The sequence below is a fragment of the Pseudophryne corroboree genome, chromosome 11 (genome assembly GCF_028390025.1).
Source record: "Pseudophryne corroboree isolate aPseCor3 chromosome 11, aPseCor3.hap2, whole genome shotgun sequence".
In the NCBI taxonomy this organism is placed as follows: domain Eukaryota; kingdom Metazoa; phylum Chordata; class Amphibia; order Anura; family Myobatrachidae; genus Pseudophryne; species Pseudophryne corroboree.
The window spans coordinates 304,780,716-304,806,144 of NC_086454.1; the positions used below are offsets into that span (position 1 = coordinate 304,780,716).

General features: G+C 44.0%; 1 protein-coding gene across 4 annotated transcripts in view; it reads right to left on the reverse strand.

Moving 5' to 3' along the window:
* CMIP (c-Maf inducing protein) overlaps window positions 1–25,429 on the reverse strand; it is a 206,378-nt gene that overhangs the window by 165,418 nt on the left and 15,531 nt on the right. The gene's annotated exons all lie outside the window — the stretch shown is intronic.

The window sequence follows — 25,429 nt, forward strand, 5'->3', positions numbered from 1 at the left end:
GCTCTCTGCTGTTCGTAGCCTGGTCTGGCAGTTCCAGAGGGAGGAAACATCTCCCAATGGGCCTGCCTATCTTGCGGGAGACTAGCAGGTAGGACTTCCAATAGGAAGTAACTGCCAGTCACAGTGTAGCAACTAGACAGTGCGGTCACGGACAGCAACAGGCTCACTGCAGTGGCGGATTTTACTGGTGGGGCTGCAGTCCATAGGTTAAATCTGCCACTGCACACAAGCTATAATTGGACACAGATGTCCTGATTAAGGGCAAAACCATGTTACAGGTGGGGCGGATGTAACAAGATTTAGATTTGGGTGGTTTATATTTTTTTCAGTGCAGGAAGAATACTGGCTGCTTTTGCGTATAGCCCACAAATGTTTGATAGCTTTATTTTTACACTGCAATTTAGATTTCAGTTTGAACACACCCCACCCAAACCTAACTCTCTCTGCACTTGTTACATCTGCCCCACCTGCAGTGCAGCATAGTTTTTCCCAGTTGCGTGCTTTTTTGCTTTGCTTACAAACCTGAATCAGACCCCGAATGCTGTATATTATAAACTAATTTGTGTGCAACCATTTTCAGCATGTCTGTCTCCCTGACAATAAGCCCAATTCTACATCTGTTTCTTCTTTATGGCCAAACTTGATGGTGTATAGATTTTCACCATCTGATCAGATCTGTGTTCCCAATGAAGCTTATTTTTGTAATCCCTATAATACTGTAACCCCAGCTAAAGGGTAAGGAGGTAGCACGAAGATCCTACGGTACAGCATGTGGCAAAAAGGTTGAAGGAGTCCGCAGACTGCTAATGTAGATCCGGCAACAACTGAATATTCCCTGGGCCTGTCACTGCTATCTGTTTCCATGGAAACTACATCTTACATTGTAGTTATGGCAACGAAAGCCGCATAGCTCATCTTATTTTCTAGCAATGAATAATAAGCCACACATTTCTAGCTTATTTTTAGGCTGAAATTCAAGCCTTCTATTGGGAAAAAAAATAAATGTAATAAGAGTTACAATATTAGATTTCAAGCAACATTCTGGAATGCTAAATGGTTCACTTAAAGAGTATCAATTGGCAACAGAGACTGTAGGCATACATTCTGTGGGCGGTGCTAATATTTCTGTGACTAGCAAATCAATTCAGTCAGAACTATCAGGGCCATTCCTGACATGAGATGAGGCGAGAAGCTTTCCGCAGGTAGCACAATAGTAGGGTCAGCAGCGTAAAAATGCTCTCCTGGCCTCAACTTTACTTGACTCTCCACACCCTCCCCAGCAGGTGACCGGGTGTCGGTGTGAAGTTCCGCAACAGGGGTCATAATGATGAAGAGCCTTTCAACACTACGGATATCAATAAAACGTGACAAAATGGCTGAACCACTGTGTTGTCATGGATACACTAAAGCAAAATTCACACGACCTGTATATCCGTCCACCATTCCGAACACAGCAGACACTGAACCAACCATTAGACAAGGGATGGGGAACCTTTGGCCCTCCAGCTGTTGTTGAACTACACATCCCAGCATGCCCGACAACAGTTTTAGCATGGCCAAATAGCAAAACTGTAGCAAGGAATGCTGGTATATGTAGTTCAACAACAGCTGAAGGGCCGAAGGTTCCCCATCCCTGCATTAGACTAACGTATAAAGGACCAGTTTCTAGTTGGGGAAGGTGAAAATTTGCTTTGTTACTTTCCAAGTTCCTTTTTTTCTTCTTTTAAATAATTCGCAAAATTATTTTTAATCAGCTCTGGTGGTAAAGTTAACTAGACTTTTACATGAAATGCAACTAAAAGGGCCTGTGTGGGAAGTAAATACATGTGTCACGAGAGCGGAAGTTTAACAGGAACTGAGGAATGTAAAATGATGCTGTAACAAAGCTAAAAAATTGGAGGTTTTTTTTTTTCTTACCCAAAGCAAGGACTTAATTGCCTATTTAACAATTTATATTGATGTTTAAAGTGTACCTGACAAGCAAGTTTAAACAAATTTAACATTAACAGTAATGTATAGCCTAAATAAAAGTCTCTTTCTAATGTACATCCTTGGGCATTATTTAAATTACATATTGATGTGGGCAGAAGTGCTTGTGTAACGAATTCCATGTGATCATTTAGCACAGGGGTGGTCAACCAGTCAGAGACAAAGAACCCCAAAAAATGTGTTAGGTACGTCAAAGAGCCGACATCAAGCTGAAGGCGCACATGCAAAAATGGGGTGTGGCCTTGTGCCTGCTAGGCCACGCCCATGGTATAAAATACATTGAAAAAGCCAGATCCAACATAAAATACATTGAAAAAGCCACTTCCACATAAAATAATTGTAAAAGACAGACCCACATACAATATATTGAAAAATCCAGATTCACATAATACACTTCAGCTCCCCCATGTGTCACTCCAACCAGCACTCTCCTGTCACTTCAGCAAGCAACCTCCTGTTACTTCAGCCAGCACCCTCATGTGTCACTTCAGCTTCCCGCAATTCATGCCACTGCAGCAGCCCCTTATGTGCCCTCTGTTTGCTGGTGGGTGTCTCATCTCTAGTATCTGGCTCCCTCAGTTCTAAAGGTACAAAAACACTGGGCGTTTTTGCCCAGCGTGTATGAACAGCGATGATCGCCGACAACACTGGGCTGAAAAGTGCTCAGTGCATACACACTGAGCGCTTTTCCCCGCTGCTCAGTGATGTCAGCGGGGGTGAGCGGCTTTCCATAGCAGGACGCTATGGAAAGCCGCTCACCCGGCCGTTCATTTACTAGTAATACCAGTAGATGAACGGCGGCCGCCAGCGATGAAGCGGGAGCGTGCATCAGCGCTCACCGCTCATCGTTTGGCCATACACACTGGGCGGCTTTGAGCTGAAAGCGGCTCAACACACCAAAAGTGACCTGCTCTCAGCTCAAAATCGCCCAGTGTGTATGGGCCTTAAGTCCCCGTAGTGCTGCTGCGTGTTTTTCTGGAGAGCAGTGGTTACCGGATCTGTTGTGGTCATGTGACTTTGTGTGTTAGGAGCCACATTTGAACAAGAAAAGAGCCGCATGTGGCTCAAGAGCTACAGGTTGGCCACCGCTGATTTAGCACCAATGTAATGAAGGATGGCAGTTTGATGATGTCACTGAACGTTTATAAGAAGCACACTTGAGCATGCTCCTACCAGTAGTAAGACGATTATACTCTCAATATCGGGGAGATGTATCAAGCTGTGGAGAAGTTGCCCAAAGCAAACATTCAACTTCTGTCAGTTATCTAGCACAGTTTCTGAACTGACATTTAGAAGCTGTTCAACGGCAGATATATCGGGAGCCCGTCGGCGGGTGTGACTGTGTACCCCTGATATGTCTGTGAATGACGTCGTTCACAGACATATCGCGTTGGTCCTGCAGCACAGCCAATGGCCGATATATCTGCAGATATATTGGCGCATCGTGTTGTGTTAGTGCCCATACATTTGCTGCAGAGGACACCGTTGACTGACAGCACAACTAGGCGGGTACATGTAAATTCCCGCCCAGTTGTGACGTCAGGCACAACACATCGAACAGACGATCGGTAAGGGTGTCTGATAGGTTAACGGAACGCCCAGACGGCCGATCCGGCGGCCTAGTGTGCACCAAGCTTTTGCGTTATGCTGACATGTCAAAAGGAGACTACAAGAAACTATGCGTGCTCATTAAGGTCTTAAAATCACAAGATTGAGGCATCATTACCTTACGAATACCAGGGAGAGTAGGTAAGGTTCCCCATACTCAGGGCTAGTGGATCATCCTCATGGATGGCACTTACTACAATTTTATATCTCCTATAGCAACATCACATCATATAAAAATTATGTATCTTCCAATGGACACCACTACTCTTGGTTCCTATAAACTGGGGTCCTCCTACTGTACCCGTTACACCAGTGGCTCTTGTTCTGGCCAGTCAGTTGATTGATGCGGACTTCTACTTGTGACAAGAACACTGGGATAGTGTTTGAGGGCAGGTATATTTGTCCCAGGTTCTTGTCTTACATGTTTTAGAAAATGTTAACTTCTAGGAAAAATGCTTTTTGTTTTGTCTGAACCTTTTCAGTTTGCTGTAAAAGCTGGGTAAAGGCTCTGAGAGAGAGATAAGGCGAGTTCTAGACATTGGGCCCAGTTCGGGTCTTTGGCCTCACAGAGGGCTAATCAGGGTTTCAGCTGTGTAAGAGTGATATAGTGCTTCTAACCTGATTAGTATGGGCAGACTGCCTGGGAAGGCTGCAGGATCTGTGTGTGAGAGACACGCTTTCTGATGCAAGTGAGCCATACAGTATGTACTGAAGAACTCTGTGTTTTGTTTAGTGACAGTTAGGAATATCTTATGTTTAGTTAGTGCCGGACAGGCAAGGTATTTTTATTTTGGGGTTTGTTTTATTTTCTGTTTCAATAAAACTGGCCGGGGTCAGTTGTACCGGAAACTGGACTTGTGTTGTTCCTCAGCTGCTGCATGCTGCCATATTCCCCAGGAAAAGGCGCCTTGCACCCCTACAGTGTTACAACTTGGTGGAGAATGCGAGCACACCGTTCTGCGCATAAGTGAAAGCAGCAGCTTTGTGAGGCCTGCAGAAAACGGTGGTTTATGCAGATACAGCCCAGTGTGAAGTTACTGAGACTCACCCCTGAGGGTTTGGTATATGTCCTGGGTGAAAGCAGCTACAAAGCCGCCTGAAAAATCTGTCGACATGGAGGATCTGCTTAAAGCCTTGCTGCAAGCTACAGCGGCTCAGCAGGAGGCCAACCGACAGCAGCAGGTGGCAATGGAGGAAAATAGGAGACAACAGCAGGTGGCAATGGAGGAAAATTGGAGACTACAGCAGGAGGCCAACAGACAGCAGCAGGTGGCAATGGAGGAAAATAAGAGACAACAGCAGGCAGTTGTTGATGAACTTTACAGGCAACAGCGTCAGGATAGAGAGGCCTTAGCAGAAGTGGTGCAGAGACTTGCAGCTCGGGTTGGAGATGTGGCCGTCAGTGCTCCAACCAGCTCTAGTTCTATACGGGCCAGTCACTTCCTGCAGAAAATGACAGAGGCTGATGATGTGGAGGCCTATCTGACCACGTTTGAAAGGACTGCCGAGCGTGAGAACTGGCCGAAAGCACAGTGGGCCAGTCTGCTGGCTCCTTTCCTGTCAGGTGAGCCCCAAAAAGCTTACTTTGATTTAAGCCCTGCTGAGGCTCGGGACTATGATAAACTAAAGACTGAGATCCTGACCCGCCTGGGAGTCACGCTGTCAGTACGAGCACAACGGGTGCACCGTTGGCTGTACGCCATGGAGAAGCCTCCGCGCTCCCAGATGCACGACCTTATTCAGCTAACAAAAAAATGGCTACAGCCAGAGACATTAACTGGTCCCCAGATGGTGGAAAGAGTCGTCATGGACCGCTACTTGAGATCTTTGCCCATGGTCCTGCGCAAGTGGGTGAGCCATGGAAACCCGGGTACTGCTGACCAATTAGTGGACATGGTAGAGAGGTATTTGGCAGCAGAGGAACTACTGATGACCACCCAGCAACCCATAGATCCTCGACAGCGCCCTTCAGTAAAGACTGGTAAGACTGTTCCGTGGGAAAACGTTGCTGGGCGGTTAAGAGAACGCAAGGCTGGAGAGACTGTAAACACTGGCCCTGGAAACAGGCCAATGGGGCTAGAACGGTCTATGCTGCCCAAATGGGTTGATAATCGTGTGGTTAAATGTTTTAGGTGTGGTATGCCAGGTCATGTTATTGCCAATTGCCCAGTCACGCAAGAACCCATGCAATGTGATGCTGCCTTTGAATGTTGCAGAATGTCTTTCTTTGCTAGGTTAGCCTGTACTGTGGTACCTTCACCTGAGCTGTAAAAACAAATGTGTGATGTGTTCTTAGAGGGTAACCGGGTAGAGGCCTTGCTAGATTCAGGAAGTTTAGTTACCCTCGTGAAAGCTGGGTTAGTGAACCCCTTAAAGGTCCAGCAAATACCTATTGGGGTAACTTGCATACATGGGGATACCCAACATTATGCCACTGCTGAGGTGAATATAGAAACTTGTTGTGGGTCAGCAATGGTTAAAGTGGGACTGGTCCCTACCTTGGTGCATGAGGCCATAATAGGGAGGGATTTTCCTCATTTTTGGAAACTGTGGGAATCACGGTTATCAACAGATGTGAGAAGTAAAAAGCCAGTTGATAATACCGGTGATTTTATGGATATACGTGGGTCTTCGGAACTTTCTGGCCCTTTGCCTTTTGCTAGTTTGGCTGGGGAAGTGACAGATGGGGAGTCCAGTGAGGACCCTCTTGCCGGGAACAGAGACATAGTAGTTAGAACTGAAAGCGTGCCTGACCTGGAGGTAAAGAAGGATCTGTTTGCGTCTGAACAGTTAAAGGATCCTACCTTAATAAAGGCTAGAGAGAATGTTAAGATTGTTAATGGGGAACCTGTGGTACCAGGTGACAGGGTTACGTATCCCCACATGGCCATCTGTAATGAGCTCTTGTACCACATTGTCAAAAGGGGTGAGGATGTGGTGGAACAGCTGGTAGTTCCCCAGCCTTATCGGAGAACGGTACTAGATTTAGCTCATAGTCACGTTACCGCAGGACATTTAGGGGCAGAAAAAACCACTGAAAGAGTTTTACAAAGGTTCTTTTGGCCAGGGGTTTATAAAGAAGTGTCTGAATATTGTTCTTCCTGTCCTGAATGCCAGTATCATGCCCCTAGACCCCATTTCAGGAGCCCACTAGTTCCCATGCCTATTATAGAGGTCCCGTTTGACAGAATAGCCATGGATCTCGTGGGGCCCTTGTTAAAGTCTGCTCGGGGGCATCAGTATATCCTGGTAATTATGGACTATGCCACTCGATATCCTGAGGCTGTCCCTTTACGCACTATCACAACCAAGGCGATAGCTAGGGAGCTGGTGCAGGTATTTAGTAGAGTGGGAATACCAAAAGAAATTTTGACTGACCAAGGTACTCCATTTATGTCAAGGATCATGAAAGAATTGTGCAAGTTATTTAAGGTCACTCACCTCAGGACGTCCATCTACCATCCCCAAACTGACGGGTTGGTGGAAAGGTTTAATAAAACATTAAAAAGTATGTTAAAAAAGGTTGTTGAGAGAGATGGGAAAAACTGGGATTGTTTGTTGCCCTACTTGTTAATGGCCATCAGAGAAGTTCCTCAGTCCTCTACGGGATTTTCTCCATTTGATTTGTTGTATGGTAGACACCCCAGAGGGCTGTTGGATATTGCCAAAGAGACGTGGGAAGGACAGCCCACTCCTTATAGAAGCGTTATTGAGCATGTAACACAAATGCAGGATAGGATTGCAGCCGTGGTACCTGTTGTCAGAGAGCACATGGAACAGGCCCAAAGTGCTCAACAGAGGGTCTATAACCGGAGTGCCAAGATACGGGAATTTGCTCCTGGAGATAGAGTTCTTGTTTTGGTACCCACTGTGGAAAGCAAATTCCTAGCTAAATGGCAGGGTCCATTTGAGATTAGGGAAAAAGTGAATGAGGTTAATTACAAAGTATACCAGCCGGGAAAGAGAAAACCCGAACAGATCTACCATGTTAACTTAATCAAACCCTGGAAAGATAGGTTGTCTCTGTCAGCGGAGCCTTGCCCTTCGGTGTCTTCACCCCGGTTGCTTCCCGCAGTGAAGGTGTCAGAGACATTATCAGCTGATCAGAACAATCAGGTTAAAGAATTTCTCGTCCAAAATAGGGAGGTATTTTCAGAGCTGCCTGGCCGAACGACCATAATAAAACATGACATTGTCACAGAACCAGGGGTCAGGGTTCATTTAAAGCCATATAGGATTCCTGAAGCTCAGCGAGAAGCTATTTCTAAGGAAGTTAAAACCATGTTAGAACTTGGAGTCATAGAGGAGTCTAACAGTGAGTGGTCCAGTCCCATAGTGCTCATCCCGAAGCCCGACGGTAGCATACGCTTCTGTAATGACTTTCGTAAGTTAAATGAGGTGTCCAAGTTTGACGCATACCCCATGCCCCGTGTGGATGAGCTTGTAGAAAAGCTGGGAACAGCCAGGTTTCTCACCACATTGGACCTGACCAAAGGTTACTGGCAAATACCTTTATCTGATAGCGCCAAAGAAAAAACAGCCTTTTCGGTTCCGGAGGGGCTGTACCAGTATAAGATGTTACCCTTTGGGTTGCATGGGGCTCCAGCAACCTTTCAACGGGCGATGGATAAAATTTTGAGGCCCCATAGAAAATATGCAGCTGCCTATTTGGATGATGTGGTAATTCACAGTACAGACTGGGGGTCCCATTTGGTTAAAGTACAAGCAGTACTGGACTCAATCAGAGAGGCAGGGTTAACTGCTAACCCAAAGAAGTGCTGCCTCGCAATGGAGGAGGTCAAATACTTGGGCTTCACCATAGGCAGAGGTCTGATTAGGCCCCAATTGAATAAAGTTGATGCTATTCAAAACTGGCCTCGTCCAGTGAATAAAAAACAGGTAAGGGCTTTTTTGGGAATTACTGGGTACTATAGACGGTTTATTCCTAATTTTGCGACCACAGCGGTGCCGTTGTCAGACCTTACCAAAGGGAAGCAGTCAAATGTGGTGAAATGGAACCCTGATGCAGAAAAGGCGTTCCAAGCGTTAAAAGTGGCTTTGTGTTCACAACCGGTGTTGATAACACCAGATTTTTCAAAAGAATTTGTGGTACAGACAGATGCCTCAGAGGTAGGGATAGGTGCTGTGCTGTCCCAAACCAGAGATGGGGACGAACACCCTATCATTTATTTGAGTAGGAAACTCAATGAGCATGAAAAAAGGTATGCCATTGTGGAAAAGGAGGCTTTGGCCATTAAGTGGGCACTAGATACCTTGAGATATTACCTCTTGGGTAGACAATTCAGACTAGTGACAGACCATGCCCCTTTAAAATGGATGTATGTAAATAGAGGCAAGAATGCTCGTGTAACTAGATGGTTTCTAGCGTTGCAGGACTTTAAGTTTACTGTCGAACATAGACCGGGAACACAATTGGCCAACGCAGATGCATTGTCTCGCATCTTCTGTTTGGGGGCTACAAGTGTTCCGGCCCCTAGGTCGAAACAGGGGAGGGGGATATGTGACAAGAACACTGGGATAGTGTTTGAGGGCAGGTATATTTGTCCCAGGTTCTTGTCTTACATGTTTTAGAAAATGTTAACTTCTAGGAAAAATGCTTTTTGTTTTGTCTGAACCTTTTCAGTTTGCTGTAAAAGCTGGGTAAAGGCTCTGAGAGAGAGATAAGGCGAGTTCTAGACATTGGGCCCAGTTCGGGTCTTTGGCCTCACAGAGGGCTAATCAGGGTTTCAGCTGTGTAAGAGTGATATAGTGCTTCTAACCTGATTAGTATGGGCAGACTGCCTGGGAAGGCTGCAGGATCTGTGTGTGAGAGACACGCTTTCTGATGCAAGTGAGCCATACAGTATGTACTGAAGAACTCTGTGTTTTGTTTAGTGACAGTTAGGAATATCTTATGTTTAGTTAGTGCCGGACAGGCAAGGTATTTTTATTTTGGGGTTTGTTTTATTTTCTGTTTCAATAAAACTGGCCGGGGTCAGTTGTACCAGAAACTGGACTTGTGTTGTTCCTCAGCTGCTGCATGCTGCCATATTCCCCAGGAAAAGGCGCCTTGCACCCCTACAGTGTTACATACTACTAAAGCAGCTGGAGAGCTAGAGGTTACCTAAACCTGATATAAAATATATTGGGTAACAGGTAATTATGGGCCACATTCATGTTTGTAAGTAAGGCAAATTATCAAGCAACTGGGGAAAACCATGTTACACTGCAGGTGGGTCAGGTGTAACAAGTGCAGAGAGATTTAGATTTGGGTGGGTTATATATTTTCTGTGCAGTGTAAATACTGGCTGCTTTTGCAATGAGCCCACAAATGTTAGAACACTTTAAGTTTACACTGCAATTTAGATTTTATTTTGGACACACCCCATCCTCATCTAACTCTCTCTGCACATGTTACATCTGCCCCCTGTAATGCAGTGTGGTTTTGCCTAGTTGCTTGCTTTTTTGCTACATAACAAACATAAACCAAGCTGTATGTATGTAACTTTAGAATGCAATCATATGATATTAAATGTATATATTATAAAGGATACGGAAGCATTTACTTCCAATAGATGTCATACTGTATGTACAAAGTTATGCCAACTACAAGACTAAGTATTTAGCGTCTGGAATGAGCATGAAGAATAAGAACCAGCGCATTTATTGGCTTCACTTCAGTGACTTTAATGTATCCACCTGTTGTCACAGTCTCTCTCTAAACATCCTCTGTGACTGAACTGTGTACATAGGGGGTAATTCAGAGTTGATCACAGCAGCAAATTTGTTAGCAGTTGGGCAAAACCATGTGCACTGCAGATGGGGCAGATATAACATGTGCAGAGAGAGTTAGATTTGGGTGGGCTATTTTATTTCTGTGCAGGGTAAATACTGGCTGCTTTATTTTTACACTGCAATTTAGATTTCAGTTTGAACACACCCCACCCAAATCTAACTCTCTCTGCACATGTTACATCTGCCCTCCCTGCAGTGCACATGGTTTTGCCCAACTGCTAACAAATTTGCTGCTGCGATCAACTCTGAATTAGGCCCATAGCTCTATTCAGATGGGTTTGTCGCCTCTGTTCTTAGTCCTAAGGCCTCGTTCACACGTATATGCTTGAAAAATGTTGAGAACGTTAGTGATATATTTAATATGTATTCCATATATATTGCAATCGATTGGACAGGTAACGGTCGTTAACAGACGACACCTAGGTTGTGATGCATTCTAAGTTTTACACGTAGCACTGTTATTCCAAAGCAGGTATAGGCAATGTTTTTCTCTATGGGTGATAGACGTTTAACATTACAAGTCAACTCCATAACAACATATACCAACATTTCAGAAAGTAATAGATGGATACTAAAACTGATAGTGGCTCCGTCGTTCCTTTTATGAAGCTAGTTTGCTTAAGTTACGTTGATAATTTGTAATCGGAGGTCGAAGACGTGCTTCAGAAAGTTGTACGGTTATTCCACTGTAAGCAGGTCTAGTGATAGTAATAGGTTCTGACAAAGCAAGTGCCACTCCAAACATCCTGGAGTACCACCTAGTGGCACTGCCAAAAGCTGTCTATGCCTTGTCTAGAACACAGTAGTGTGAACAGGACCACTGACTCTTACCTGACCTATTTTTATGGCTCTTTTCATTTACCTACTTGTGAAAAGCTAAACATAAAAATATAATAAAATAAGGGAGATCGAGGCCTTAATCACACATCTAATACTGAACCTAATTAATCAACACTTAATGCTCCCGTTACATGTCTACATACATTGTAACTGTAAACAGTTACTCAGAATCTTATGCACTGATGGCACTGTATAAACTACAATGCTCTGGACTGCTATTATGTAGAAGCTTATGTAGTTTTCACCATAGACATCCGGTAGCTGAGAGAACAATATTATTGGCAGCCAATTAAAAAAAGGAAAGTTCCAAGAGACGTCACCAAGAAGTGGGGAGAGAAGAGTGTGCATTCCTCTTAAAGGTTACCAGTGAAATTAAGCAGGGTTATAGAAGCATTTACAGAGTGTTTATGTATTCTATGTGTGTTCTTAACAGGCAGTTATTCATATTTGAGAGAACACTTTACACATGTACAAATTAATATATATATATATATATATATATATATATATATATATATATATATATATATATATATTAGTTTTAACAGAGTTTAAAGGCCACCAAAAGTTATAAGTTTATACAGTATGTGGCAGCTTAGAATAGCAGTCACAAATTCAGAAAAATACGAATGACAGCAATTAGTGTACTGCATGGGCTAACTTAAAGGTGTAGATAGATAGATATATATATATATAAATATATATATATATATATATATATATATATATATATGTGTGTGTGTGCAGGGTCCCATGTTCATCGCATACTATTCTTCTCAGATCTGCATTGGTTGCTATGCATTAGTGCACAATTGCACATCTATTGAATAAAATCAACTGCTGATAAAAATGATGTCATGATGTTGCAATGTAATGACAGTAGGTCTGACCTCCACCAGTGTCAGAGATGACAGGAAAGAGTGAGGTGACAGACAGTGGGGGAAGGAAGGAGAGGTGGGGAGAAATTGTTGGGGTGCAGAGAGAAGAGAAATAGAGAGAAAGTGGGTTGGAATAAGAGACCTATTGCATGCACTAAGGGCCTTATGCAGGTCGCATCACAATCGCGATGCAACAGCAGTTTTTGAGAATGGTGCGCACTGCGCGAGCAGTTAATGTGATTGTATTGCATTAACTGCGACGCCTCTGCCATTTTTGGGGTGGCGTTAGGGAAATAGGGGGCGTTTTAGGGGTGGCTGCGTGTCGTGACACACAGACGCTCCGTTTGAGAAAATGGTGACGGGACTCCTGACGTCGCTGCCAGGCTGCACTGGTAGGAGGCATCCACAACTTCTGCGACCACGCTGTACTTGCAGTGTGATCGCAGTGGGTGGATGGCGGGTCACTTGCTGGGCGGCCTTGCCCTGCGATGGGTGGCCCCAGCATGCAATTGCAAGGATTGCAGATTCTGCTAGAAGCTGATTGGTCGTAGTTTATTAGCACATAGGTCCCTTTGTGTCACAGGGAGAGAGAAAGTGGGTGTTGAAAGAGAACGAGCAAGAATGAGATAGGATAGGTGGTTGGATGGAAATAGAGGGGAGATGTAACAAGCCTTCGAGAGAGCTAAAGTGGAGAAGTTGCCATAGCGACAAATCATCTGTTGTAATTTATCTTGCACAGTCTATAAAATGACAGTTCGTTAAAAGCTGATATATGTCCAGCTTCTCCACTTTATCTCACGCAAAGATTTTATACATTTCCTCCAAACAGAATGAATGAATGAATAAATAAAAACCAGGCAATGCTGGACATTGCAGCTAGTAGTAAATATCTCCAATATAGAATATTACAGTATACCCTGACGGAGCAATATCACAAGCTTCACTTGATATTAATAATAACCAACATGCCAAACAATGTATGTACATAGATCTGAGCTTATTTTCAAAGTAAAAATAAATCTTACTTTAACATCATGTAGACTAACATGCACAAATTAATTCCTGGCAAAGTACAAAAACAAAAGTCATTATGAGTAGCTATATTGGTGGCCTGCACTAATTAACCTGCGTTCAAAGAGATTTTGCTTTAAAAAAAACAAACAAAAAAAAACCCCACACATGACCTACAATGACTTAATAGTGAATAGGAGGAAAAAATTGACTGCACAGTCTTGAGGTTGTCACTTATGTTTTATTTGGGCTTGGATTAGGATGAAATGTCTAAGATCAGCTCAAAAAGACTTATTTTATTACTAGACTTGGCAAGCAAAACTGAATAGCTTGTGGGGAGAAAATGTTGAAGGAATGCTACAGATGAGAGACATCTGGTCTGAATTAGCCATCCAAAGCCGAAACACCATCTCCAGCCTCTTCTTTGTGATGTAAAAAATCAGGTTCAAGTCTCCACCTCTAAGAGTGCATGTGTGTTTTTGTGTGTGTGTGTTTTTGTGTGTGTGTGTGGGGGGGGGGGGGGGGGGGGTTGCTGGGGGAGGGCATGTTTAATAACCATAATCCAGGGCCAACTATGCAGCGGATGACTATTATTATTATTACCAGTTATTAATATAGTGCACACATATTCCGCAGCGCTTTACAGAGAATATTTGGCCATTCACATCAGTCCCTGCCCCAGTGGAGCTTACAATCTATATTCCCTACCACATCACACACACACCTTCACATTAGGGTTAATTTTTGTTGGGAGCCAATTAACCTACCTGTATATTTTTGGATTGTGGGAGGAAACCGGAGTACCCGGAGGAAAAACCATGACTACCGATGGTTTACACAATCGATGGTCATCCCTATTTTTTCACTGACAGACCCATGGGCCAATCAGAACACAGGGATGGGGCTTTGTGGGTGTCAGGGGGAGGAGCTATGCTCAGTGTCCTGGCACCTCATTAAAAAAAAAAATTGGTCTGCCTTTCCATCGATGAAGGGAAACCATCTGGTTCTCCCACATCGATGGCAAAAGTATTCTACACTGACCATGATCCATCTTTGATTTTCAATCATTGATGGTCAATGGCCATCACTGCCATCATTTACCTTGTGAAGCTAGAACATACAGCCTGTTTTTCGTCTCTTCCCCCCCCCCCCCCCCCCCCATCTGCAACTGGCTTCCTCCAAGATTTGCTAAACCCATCACAAAAAATAATATTAGTTTGCATGTACTGTACACTGCATCTGCATCTTGTGTTCACTGGAAGTTTCTCATATGTTTCCTTAAAAGTGTGTCCTATACCCCTGCCACACATGCAGCTATATACCTGGTTTTTTTCACGTGAACGCGCATCAACCTGGGATTTCATGTGTGAAAGGAAGCAACCCAGGACTAAGTCCCAGGTCCACAATCTTGCTCCCAACCAGGGTCACGGAGACGAGACCCGGGAATTTTTCTGGCTTGCTAGACCCGGCAAATTCCTGGGCCACATGTCTGAAAGCGGCATTACTGTCCTTCAGACTACAGGAGGCAATTCCAAGTGTTGGCATTTACATTCATTTGTTGTCAAAGCTTGGCTGTGACTCGGCAAAGGAACAATTTTTTACAAAAGCAGGAAGAATGCCATGTCTTGCCATTTACAGAGTTTCGTATAGCATCATAAATCCATAGTCAGCAAAAGTGTGTACAATCAGACAACACGAAAACTAACGACAGAATGACAAAGCTTAAAAACAATAAATCAGCTCCTGCAATGTGAATCATTAATTGCACCCTTACGCCAAACATGACTGGAGCAGTGTACAAAGGAAGAGATGTAGAACCATAACCACACTGTAGCTGGTCGTTGTTGGTGCCACACGGAAAATTGTAGATAAAAAACACACGAGAAGTCTCAGCAACATGTGGGCTTCACTCAACCTTACCGTCCCTTACTGTTTAGGATTAAGAACCTCCTTAATTTTATACAATCGCGCCAACCCCCCCTCCTCCTCCAATTCTACCAGCAGCCTATGAACAGTGAAGGTAGCCATTTTTGGCTGAACCACATATACTGTACATAGGCTTTTTGCCCTGATGACCCTGATGATAGAGTGGCTTTTTCATAGATACTGGTTCAGCCCCCAAAATGGCAACTTCCGCCGTTTAGGACATCTATTTCAGTATAATCCCATCTGATTAAACATCATGTGAGAGTTCTACAAACACGCTAAGCACCACTTACAATAAACATCACCTGGCCACAACCTAACGAGTATTTACCTCTGACACTTGGGACGGCAGCATTCCCTAGATGCTGACGGGAAGGTGTAGCGGTTTACCTTCTATTATTAAAACGGCTTAATTACAAAACACAAGTTCCGTACAGCAAGGAAGTCATAATTACAGACACAAGTTACAGAGTTCACAGATGAATTGATACAAAAGCGTAGAAAAGTCTCTCAAACTGGTGACATGGTGGAACTTCTGTACTAGGTTAACCTAAAGCTGCTGCCACAGGACGTGGGAGCCCGCAACGTAAGATATAGTCACATCTATGCATGTTCTGTGTCCGGATCTAAACACCTGAGAACACAATATGGCTCTTGTTATCAAGTAATGACTAAACGCGACCGCATTGGTCCAATCATTATGGGGATATTTATCAAAGCCTTTGAGAGAGATAAAGTACCAACCAATCAGCTCTTGGCTGTCATTTTTCACACACAGCCTGTAACATGGTAGTTAGGAGCTGATTTGCTGGTACTTTATCTCTCTCTCTCTCTCTTCATGATTTAATAAATACCGCTGACGTCAGAGTTTTGTAATACATAAGAAATCACTTAGAGACAGCAGTGATCTGGCAGAGCATGGTGTTCATTTTGAGATTTTTTTAGGACAAAAGTTGGCCTAATGAAAAGAGGAAATACCTCACTGGTGTAACTAGCACGCTAGATTCATTCTCTTCATTTCACCCAGCCTCCCCCAGTTTAAACAAAGAAGTCTCTAATATTGCATTCGGTTGTTTATTGGTGAGAAAACTATTTCACAGTCTTGTGTCAAGAGGTCTGGGTCCGACTTCACTGGTTAACATCTGAAGTCAGCAGCCGCTGTACAAACCTCTCATCTTTTGGTGAAACATGCAGCGTCTATTTGTAAAATAAGACAGCTTTCATGTCATGCCAAGAAATCCGCTCGCCAACCGAGCGCAATCTCACCTATAACTGATTTCACCATTCGCCCATTCTTGGAGTACGTGGAAAGGTGAAAGAGTTTAGACTTGCAGCTGAAGGTTTAGTTATAAAAGTTTAGGCTTCGGTTATGTTTTGAGGACACAACCAAGAAATTTTCATAATAAGCCTCAACCTCCGCAGCTGCATAGGCTCTTCAGGTGCGATTATTTATAAGGCAACTTACGTAGATTGCAGACTGCTACCCTACCATAAGACTTATGTCCTATGACATTGTCGACTGCTACCCTACCACAAGACTTATGTCATATGAGACTGATGACTGCTACACAGAGTCTAAACTTATGTCGTATGAGATTGTCGACTGCTACCCTGAGGCAAAACTTATGTCATATGAGATTGCTGACTGCTACCCTACCACTAGACTTACGTAGTAACAGATTGCCGACGTCTACCCTACCACGAAACTTATGTAGTAACATATTGCTGACTGCTACCCAGCCAGTAAAAAGCCATGTTTTCAGGTTTCTGAGTTCATGCCTAGACAGATATTGATAAGGATGTAAACTAATACCAAATAAAGGGGTCTATTCGTGAAGCAGTGAAAAGAGTGGAGAAGTTGCCCATGGCGACCAATCAGCTGCTCTGTATCATTTAATGGTATGCAAATTCTAAATGTTACTTCAATGCTGATTGGTCGCCATGGGCAACTTCTCCACTGGCTCACTTCGCCACTCTTTCCACTGCTTTATGAATAGACCCCAATATTCTGTGGCTAAGTGGCACATAAACAGCAAACATGCCACTACAAGTATGTTGGCATTGTTTACAGGTTCTCCAAGGAACATTCAGTGATCATTTGACATACTGGGATGTATAAGTTTCAAACAAAACTGTCCAAAATTCTATATACTTTCTTGTGGCTTAAGATTGAGGATCCGGCGTTCCTCTTTTCCACAGGCTATACTGTATAACCCAAGCACTTGTGTAACAAAGGCATAAAACATGAGTCATCTTGTTAGCAGTGACTTAAGCAAAGCTATGGAGGGCTGGAAAGTTACTTGCTGCTGATAAGTAAATTGGCTCCTTGTCAGGTATTTTAATGTCTTTTTTTTTTTAATGCCAATTAAAGGTTCTATGGCAGACTGTTTATATCACCCTGCACGAAAATTCTAAAGATACTGTGCTTTAGAAAATAATTAGCTAACCAGCACTTCTCAGTGGGCAGGGCATACTGGGAGTTGTAGTGCTACAGCTCTCCAACAGGCCTAGCCCTAGCTGCATTTACTTTTATTGTACCTTAAATCAAAGTTGAAAAAAAACAGACCAGGAGAAGGCGGCCAATGTGTAAAAAATGTACATCTGATGGGCACCTTTAGGAGCTGGAGCTGATGCATTATGGGATTTGTTTTTAAACTGAATCGGTGCCTAGAGATTGTTTTTTATTGTAAGTATTTCAAAATCATGCGTATTATACTGAAGATGGTACAATCATGAGATTGCACACAAATAACTCATATTTCACAGAGGAAACAGGAAAGGATAAAACTAAAGTCACTGGGAGGTATATAGGGGTAATTTCCGAGTTGATCACAGCAGGAATTTTGTTAGCAGTTGGACAAAACCATGTGCACTGCAGGTGGGGCAGATGTAACATGTGCAGAGAGAGTTTGATTTGGGTGTGGTGTGTTCAATCTGCAATCTAAATTGCAGTGTAAAAATAAAGCAGCCAGTATTTACCCTGCACAGAAACAAAATAACCCACCCAAATCTAACTCTCTCTGCACGTGTTATATCTGCCTCCCCTGCAGTGCAACATGGTTTTGCCCAACTGCTAACAAAGTTCCTGCTGCGATCAACTCAGAATCACCCCCACAGAGCATTATGTTAAATACAATAACAGACTAAAAATTTTTTTTAACACACTTCCGTCTGATAGTGATACTTCTGGAACCAGAACTCTTAACAACATGATGAACGCAAGGAAAAAGTATAGTATAACGTACAGTAACAAATGTACCAAAGGGTTCAGTATGATTTACCGACGTCCGAGATGCCGTCCGTCAGTATACCGACAACGGCGTCCAGATCGTCATCATGCCGGCAGCAGGGCGTGTGCGAAGAGTCCCCTTGCGAGCTCAGTGGCTTGTTGCGCTCGCCGCAGGTTCTATTCCCACCCCATGGGTGTCGTGGACAACCACGAGTGGGAAATAGCCCCTGTGCGTCGGGATTCCGACTGTCAGTATTGTCAGCTGTCGTGATTCCTGCGTCGGTATCCTGACCGCTGGGATCCCAACTGCCGGCAAATTAACTGCATCCCATACCGAACAGATAAATACTTAGAAAATAAAAATAAAGGACATTTGGCCTCAGCAGGATTTTTTATGGAACATTATAAGGAATGAAAAGTAATATTTTAATCAGGAGTATCCTCAATATACCACCCACATTATAAAGCCACCCATTCAGGGCTGGTGCAAGCTCCTCCATCTACTGCGAAGCACAGCCCTCTGCATGCACTGCTCCTTACCCTGGTAGACAGGAGGTGTGCTATCTTCAACTATTCGGAGTCAGAGTTTGACGCTTGTCTATGATGTCACAGCCAAACACCACACTCCCGGCGTAAAACTGTCATGGAGGAGCAGCAGCCAGCAGCTACATGAGCCATTAAAAACATATAATTCATTCAGTTTTTTAGGCGCCCCTTAATCATTGGTGTACTATGGAACAGCATGATGTCACCGACCCTGCCCCCTCGCTAGGTTATGCATGGACTATATAAAATCCATTATAGGATATATATTTTTTTTATATTTTAACCCTTGTTATAACACCAGTATTGGCCAACGTTCTAAGTAAGCGCTAAAGAGTTGGAGTAGCACTTAGTGCATCTAACTAAAACTACAAATATACATTTATCTTCAAATGTAGTGCAACCTCTCTGAGCTTGACAGGTGGCATGCATAGATAAGACGAACAAATCCATACAAGTCTGTGTGCAACCTATGCGCTGCAAAGATGACCACCATGTAAAAGCACAATAACTGCCATAACACTGATCAGGTTAGTTATTAACGGATGTGGAAGTAACAGTAGAACTCGGTATAGTTATCAGTAAATGTCTGCTTCCCATAAAACTGTTTTAGAACAAGGACACTGTACGAGCTGCAGAGATAGAACTTATATTTATAGAAAGACCTACCCAGTTATGCATCGACAACTGTCCAAAGTCGTTGCTAATTCATTTTGCTATTTTCAGATTATTATTTTTTTTAGCATCCAACTGACCCCATTCTGTTAGTTTGCTGCTTTGGTCAAGGTGACACCGCTTTCTGTGAATTCGGAAAGGACACGTGCTCTTGGTTGACAATCCCTTGAAAATGGCACCAGTTTGTGACATAATTCTTGGGGACTACGCAATTAGATAGAAACTGCCAACTGCTCTCTATGCTGTACACTAGTGTTAGTGATTTTATAGTGTACAACTGTATTTTGTGTCTAACGTGTCCTTGCGCCTTAGCAACAGGGTATGTTTAGTGGATTCATCACTCGGTCTTCCAGTTTGATACACCCACCTATTCAAATAGTTAACCCACTCGCTCGTCCAGAAGGAGACCCACAAATCATGCACCGCTCATGAGGTCTGGTATGAGAACCTTTGATGTACATTGTTGTATTTTTTTTTTATGTCAGCTGGAACCATGAAAGTAATTAGGACTTACAGTAAATCTAGCATCCATATACCTACCAGAGATCCTAAATTCCAGCAGACTAATGTTCATGGCTTCCCAGAAATGGGCGTGGCTTATTGAGAAGTGGTCATGACATGTATGGATAACAGTTTCTCTTGGGCGAATCAGAGCACTGCCTAAATGCTGAGGCATACAGTAAGCAATGCATACTGTTGCACGACTGTAAATATGTCAGTTCAAAATAACCATTTGGTAGGGGTTCCAATTTGTACAGCAGCAATTGTTTTATTTATTTTAAACATTCATCAATATGTGCATCTTATTCACATAATTAAACACCGGGAATAAACATAAGTACTGTGTACAGGTGCATACACACTTGCCGAGAAAGTAAATGACGTCGCTCATTTTCACCCTTCCCGAGCGACGTTGTTTACTTTCTCTACAAGCGTGTATGCCGCCGCCAAGCGATGCGCGGACCTCGCAGGTCCTTAACGACCCTCGCTGTCGGCCGTGCATGCAGCTCAATTTGGACAGTTGTCCAAGAGCTGCCTGCACGGCCCCGGCGTGACGTCACTGAGCGATAGGGTCGTCATATTGTTTAGTGTGTATGTAATGCCGCCACCGCCTGGCCCGAGAGGGGGAAACACTAGGCGACGTCGCTCATAGAGCACATCACTTTTTGTGTACCCACCTTTAGACTGCGCTGATCAATTTATATAACGTTTATACATTCGTGTCAGACTGTAAACTAAGTGCTATGATGCAGTGGCTGTGACTGTTTCTCACATCAAGGGGGTCATTCCGACCCGATCGCTCGCTGCAGTTTATCGCGGCGCAGCAATCGGGTAGGATCTGCGCATGCGCGGATGGCCGTTGTACCGTAACGATTGCCTCTGGCCGGACCGTTGGGGGGGGGGCGCGGGCCGCGGCGGCTGAGTGACGTCACACGCATCTGCAAGCGACACGGGCAGCAAGGAGGTTCTCCAAGCCAGCCGCGAGTTACTCCTGAAATGCAAAATCATCGCCGCTGTGCGATGCTTTTGCATTTCTGCGGGGGGGGCCGGCACTGACATGCTGGGCGTCCCCCCACATGTCTGGGTGCCTGATAGTAGCTGTGCATTCTGCTTTATCTGTACATTTTTAAACCAATTCTTGTGTTGGTGCCGCAGTCCAGTGTCTCTAGTACACAGAGCCACCGAGAGACTGGTGGTGGGGGGGGGGGGGGGCTGCGTGTACTTTTTACCTGGACCTTTTGGAGGGCCCCCAATTTTTACCATGATGGGGACTGACCACACCTCCCTGTGATAGTCACGCCCAGCTGTCGGTTACCCTGCTATAACACTGTGTTTTCGCTGCATCTGTGATGCGAGTAAGACCCAAAATGATAAGAAAGAGATGCTACATTACACATCTCAGATCGTCTCAGTCTCGCCCAGCATGGTGTATTGAGGCTAGATGTATGAGGACACATCTGAACAGTTATTATATTTGCATGCAGGGTAAATGCTGGCTGCTTTTGCATGTAGCCCACAAATGTATAAATCTGCCCCACTGGAAGTGCAACATGGTTTTGCCAAGATGCAAAGTAATTTGCTTTTCATTCCACTGCACCCAGTTCAGATCCAGCCCTACAGTGTACAAGAAAGGAAGTAAAGGACATTTTGGGTTTTTTTTTGTTTTTTTTGAGAATACCAGTGAATCAGTCTACCTGGCTGTGGTGTGGTTAAATATAGACAAGTGTTCTTCAGAAAACTCCTGCAAGCAATGACTATATATAAATTAAATGATAGCGAGTGCTTTGCACTGGCAAGTTCATAAAGCTTATTGAACACAGCATAATACAAATATTATATGCGACTTCCTCTTGCAGAGGGGTAGAGAGCATGTCTCCAGGATGCAGCTGTTCTGCTCAGCTCTCTGGTTGGAAACCTCAAGCCACAGCAGTATATAAAAACAGCTTGTCTCATAACAACGTAGCTCAGCGACCAGCAGAACCTACGTCTGCTGCACGCTCCCAACAAAGGCCCTCATTCCGAGTTGTTCGCGCTGTAATTTTCTTCGCATCGCAGCGATTTTCCGCTAATTGCGCATGCGCAATGTTCGCACTGCGACTGCGCCAAGTAAATTTGCTATGCAGTTAGGTATTTTACTCACGGCATTACGAGGTTTTTTCTTCGTTCTGGTGATTGTAATGTGATTGACAGGAAGTGGGTGTTTCTGGGCGGAAACTGGCCGTTTTATGGGTGTGTTTGAAAAAACGCTGCCGTTTCTGGGAAAACGCGGGAGTGTCTGAAGAAACGGGGGAGTGTCTGGGCGAACGCTGGGTGTGTTTGTGACGTCAAACCAGGAACGAAACTGACTGAACTGATCGCAGTTGCCGAGTAAGTGTGGAGCTACTCAGAAACTGCTAAGAAGTGTCTATTCGCAATTCTGATAATCTTTCGTTCGCAATTTTACTATGCGAAGATTCACTCCCAGTAGGCGGCGGCTTAGCGTGTGCAAAGCTGCTAAAAGCAAACAACTCGGAATGACCACCAAAGGACGGTGCTAGTCGCTGCACGCAGGACTCCTACCAAGTTTCATGATGTGCTTTCTGCTTTTCACGTCTTCGGGGCTTCTTTTGATGTGTACAAATGATTAGAGCAATAGAATCAATTGAGATATTTTAATGCACAGCAGGATACTAGCAAATGTATGACCAGGCGATTGTATTGAACAGCGCTAATGTGTAAAATAATTCTAGGTGTGTAGTATAAGATTGGGTGGTTACGGTATGGAAGGGGTGGTGTAAAATTTGAGCAGACACATGATTGCGGGGCAGCTTCTTCAGTGGCTTGTACATAGAGATGTTAGCGTAGGGAGTATATAAGAGGGGAATATTCTGGGGTGAGCACTCACTCCATAACTCAGCAATACGGGCTCGGCGATACAGGGAGAGAAAGATGGGGACAGCGCAGGGCATACAATAGGGTAATGGAGCTTAATTTAGCGAACTCTGGGGTCTAGTCATGAAGCAGTGAAAAGGGTGGAGAAGTGAGCCAGTGAAGAAGTTGCCCGTGGTAACCAATCAGCATTGAAGTAATATTTATAATCTGCATACTATACAATTGTACGGAGCAGTGGATTGGTTTCCGTGGGCAACTTCTCCACAGGCTCACTTCTCCACTCTTTTCACTGCTTAATGAATAGACCCCTCTGAGAGCACATGGAACGCACTGTATCATAAGAGGAAATGTATCAAATGTTAAGGGGGATTTTCACTTGTTTGAAAAGTCGTTTGGGTGTCCTATATAATAGACGGGAAAAAATAGACACCAAACTGACTTTTCAAACAATTGAATATCCTCCTAAGAGTCAAGACGAGGACCAGTGAAGAAGTATGTTGCCTATAGCAACCAGTTTCTACCTTTGATTTTCTAGAATGTACTTGGTTGCTCTAGGCGACTTCCCCACTTGTCCACTCTTAAGACACTTTGATGCATAACCCCCATGGTGACAGTTCTTAAGACTTCACTTTGAAAGTAGAACAGACAGGAAACTAGAGTATACAATTTACAATGTAAAAATATAAATATATGCCTTCTTTGGGATCTCCTTTGTTACTTGAAGCCAGGAACACATAAGCAGGGGGAGGGGGGCAGGCCAAGACAGCTTGTCCAAAGGCTCCTTATACGTGACTACATAAAGAGTTTTCAACTGGCTACTTTTAATGTGTTTCTACTTTTTATTAGACTATCGGGGGGTTTCAGAGGTGGACGCAGTAGCGGCTGTATGGTGATGCCCGACTGATGGGTGCCCTATTGAGATGCCCACCAGCCACGTGTCTAATCCGTTGCAGTGCGCAAATAAGCACACCATTGAGCGGACATTGGCCACAACATCGGACATTAGGGAACCTCAGTGTTCATTCTATCACCCTGCACCTTTCAAGTCCCATGCATTCCTATTTCCTGCCTGGGGTGTCGCTCTCTGCTCTGGAACTTCTAGCACACTCTGGTCTGTATCTCAGCACTCAGTTACAGATCAGAGTGTGCTAGAAGCACCAGAGCAGGGAGCTATACTCCAGTCAGGAAAGAGGAACTGCACGGGTTTTGAAAGGTGCAGGGTGCTAGAATGAACACTAGCTCACAATGTCTGACTGTACATGGCCACTGGAACGGCGCAGTCCCTGACACAGACACAACCCCATCTCACTCTCTGACAGAAGTCACCCACAAGTCACTGCCTACAGACTCCTATCAGAATTGCATGGATCTTCTAATCTGTGTTCCCCAGGGGTATCCATCAAGAAGACGCATTCGCTGTGCATCTTGGATTCGCGGCCCAACGTTTTTCCTCCATTTGGGTCTGCGTCAGGACCTGTGTCACACAGAACTGATTTAGCCAATGTAAATTGTAATCATTATATTGGTTCAGAGGGATGGCGGTCATTATGTCGACATGCATTAGGCCGACGTACATTAGGTTGACGTGGTGACTAGGTCGACATGGGAAAAGGTCGACATGAGTTTTTCACAACTTTTTCATTTTTTGACGATACACATGGACTACAATTGGGAACGGTAACCTGTGCCAAGCGCAGGTGTAGCCGAGCGAGGCACCTAGCACGAAGCATGGCGAGCGAAGCAAGCCATGTGAGGGGACACGGTGCACTAATTGGGGTTCCCCGTCACTTTACGAAGAAAACGACACCAAAAACAGTCAAAAACCTCATGTCAACCTTTTTCCATGTTGACCTAATGACCATGTCGACCAAACGTGGTCGAATCAATGTATGTCGACCTAATGAACCACACCCAGTTCAGAGCTTATTCTCACAAGCAAATGGACTTTGAGAATATATTACACATAAAGTGAAATACAGTCCTTAGGTCAAACTTACTTACTGTAGGTCGACAGTTATTAGGTCGACCACTATTGGTCGACATGCATTAGGTCGATACCTGGAAAAGGTTGACATTGGCATTAGGGCAACATGACAAAGGTCAACACATCAAAAGGTCGACATGAGTTTTTCACAACTTTTTCAATTTTTTGCACTTTTCCATTCCCAATAAAGTATACATAGCTTTCACAGGCTGCCATTTAGACTATTCAAGTTATAGTGTAACTCTTCCCAATCTAGTATTGTAGCAGTGTCTCATTTTGGGCCAAGCAAGGGTTGTAACATTTTGTGGATCAGAAAAGCCGGGACAAGGCATTCCATTTTTACCTGCCAAGGTGACAACTCTTCTGCCAAGGTGAAAACAAAAATATTTTTTAGCATTTTTAAAGAGAGGCAATATATACATTTTAAATATAAATATCTAGAAATTAATATACAATATCCCTGTGACAAGACTTTACCTCTCTCCCATAAAAGGTGTTTGTCATGGCTTTTTGTCTGTACCATAATGATCACTTTATCGCCTGCCCTCCTTACCATTGTATTAGTGTTATGATAACCTC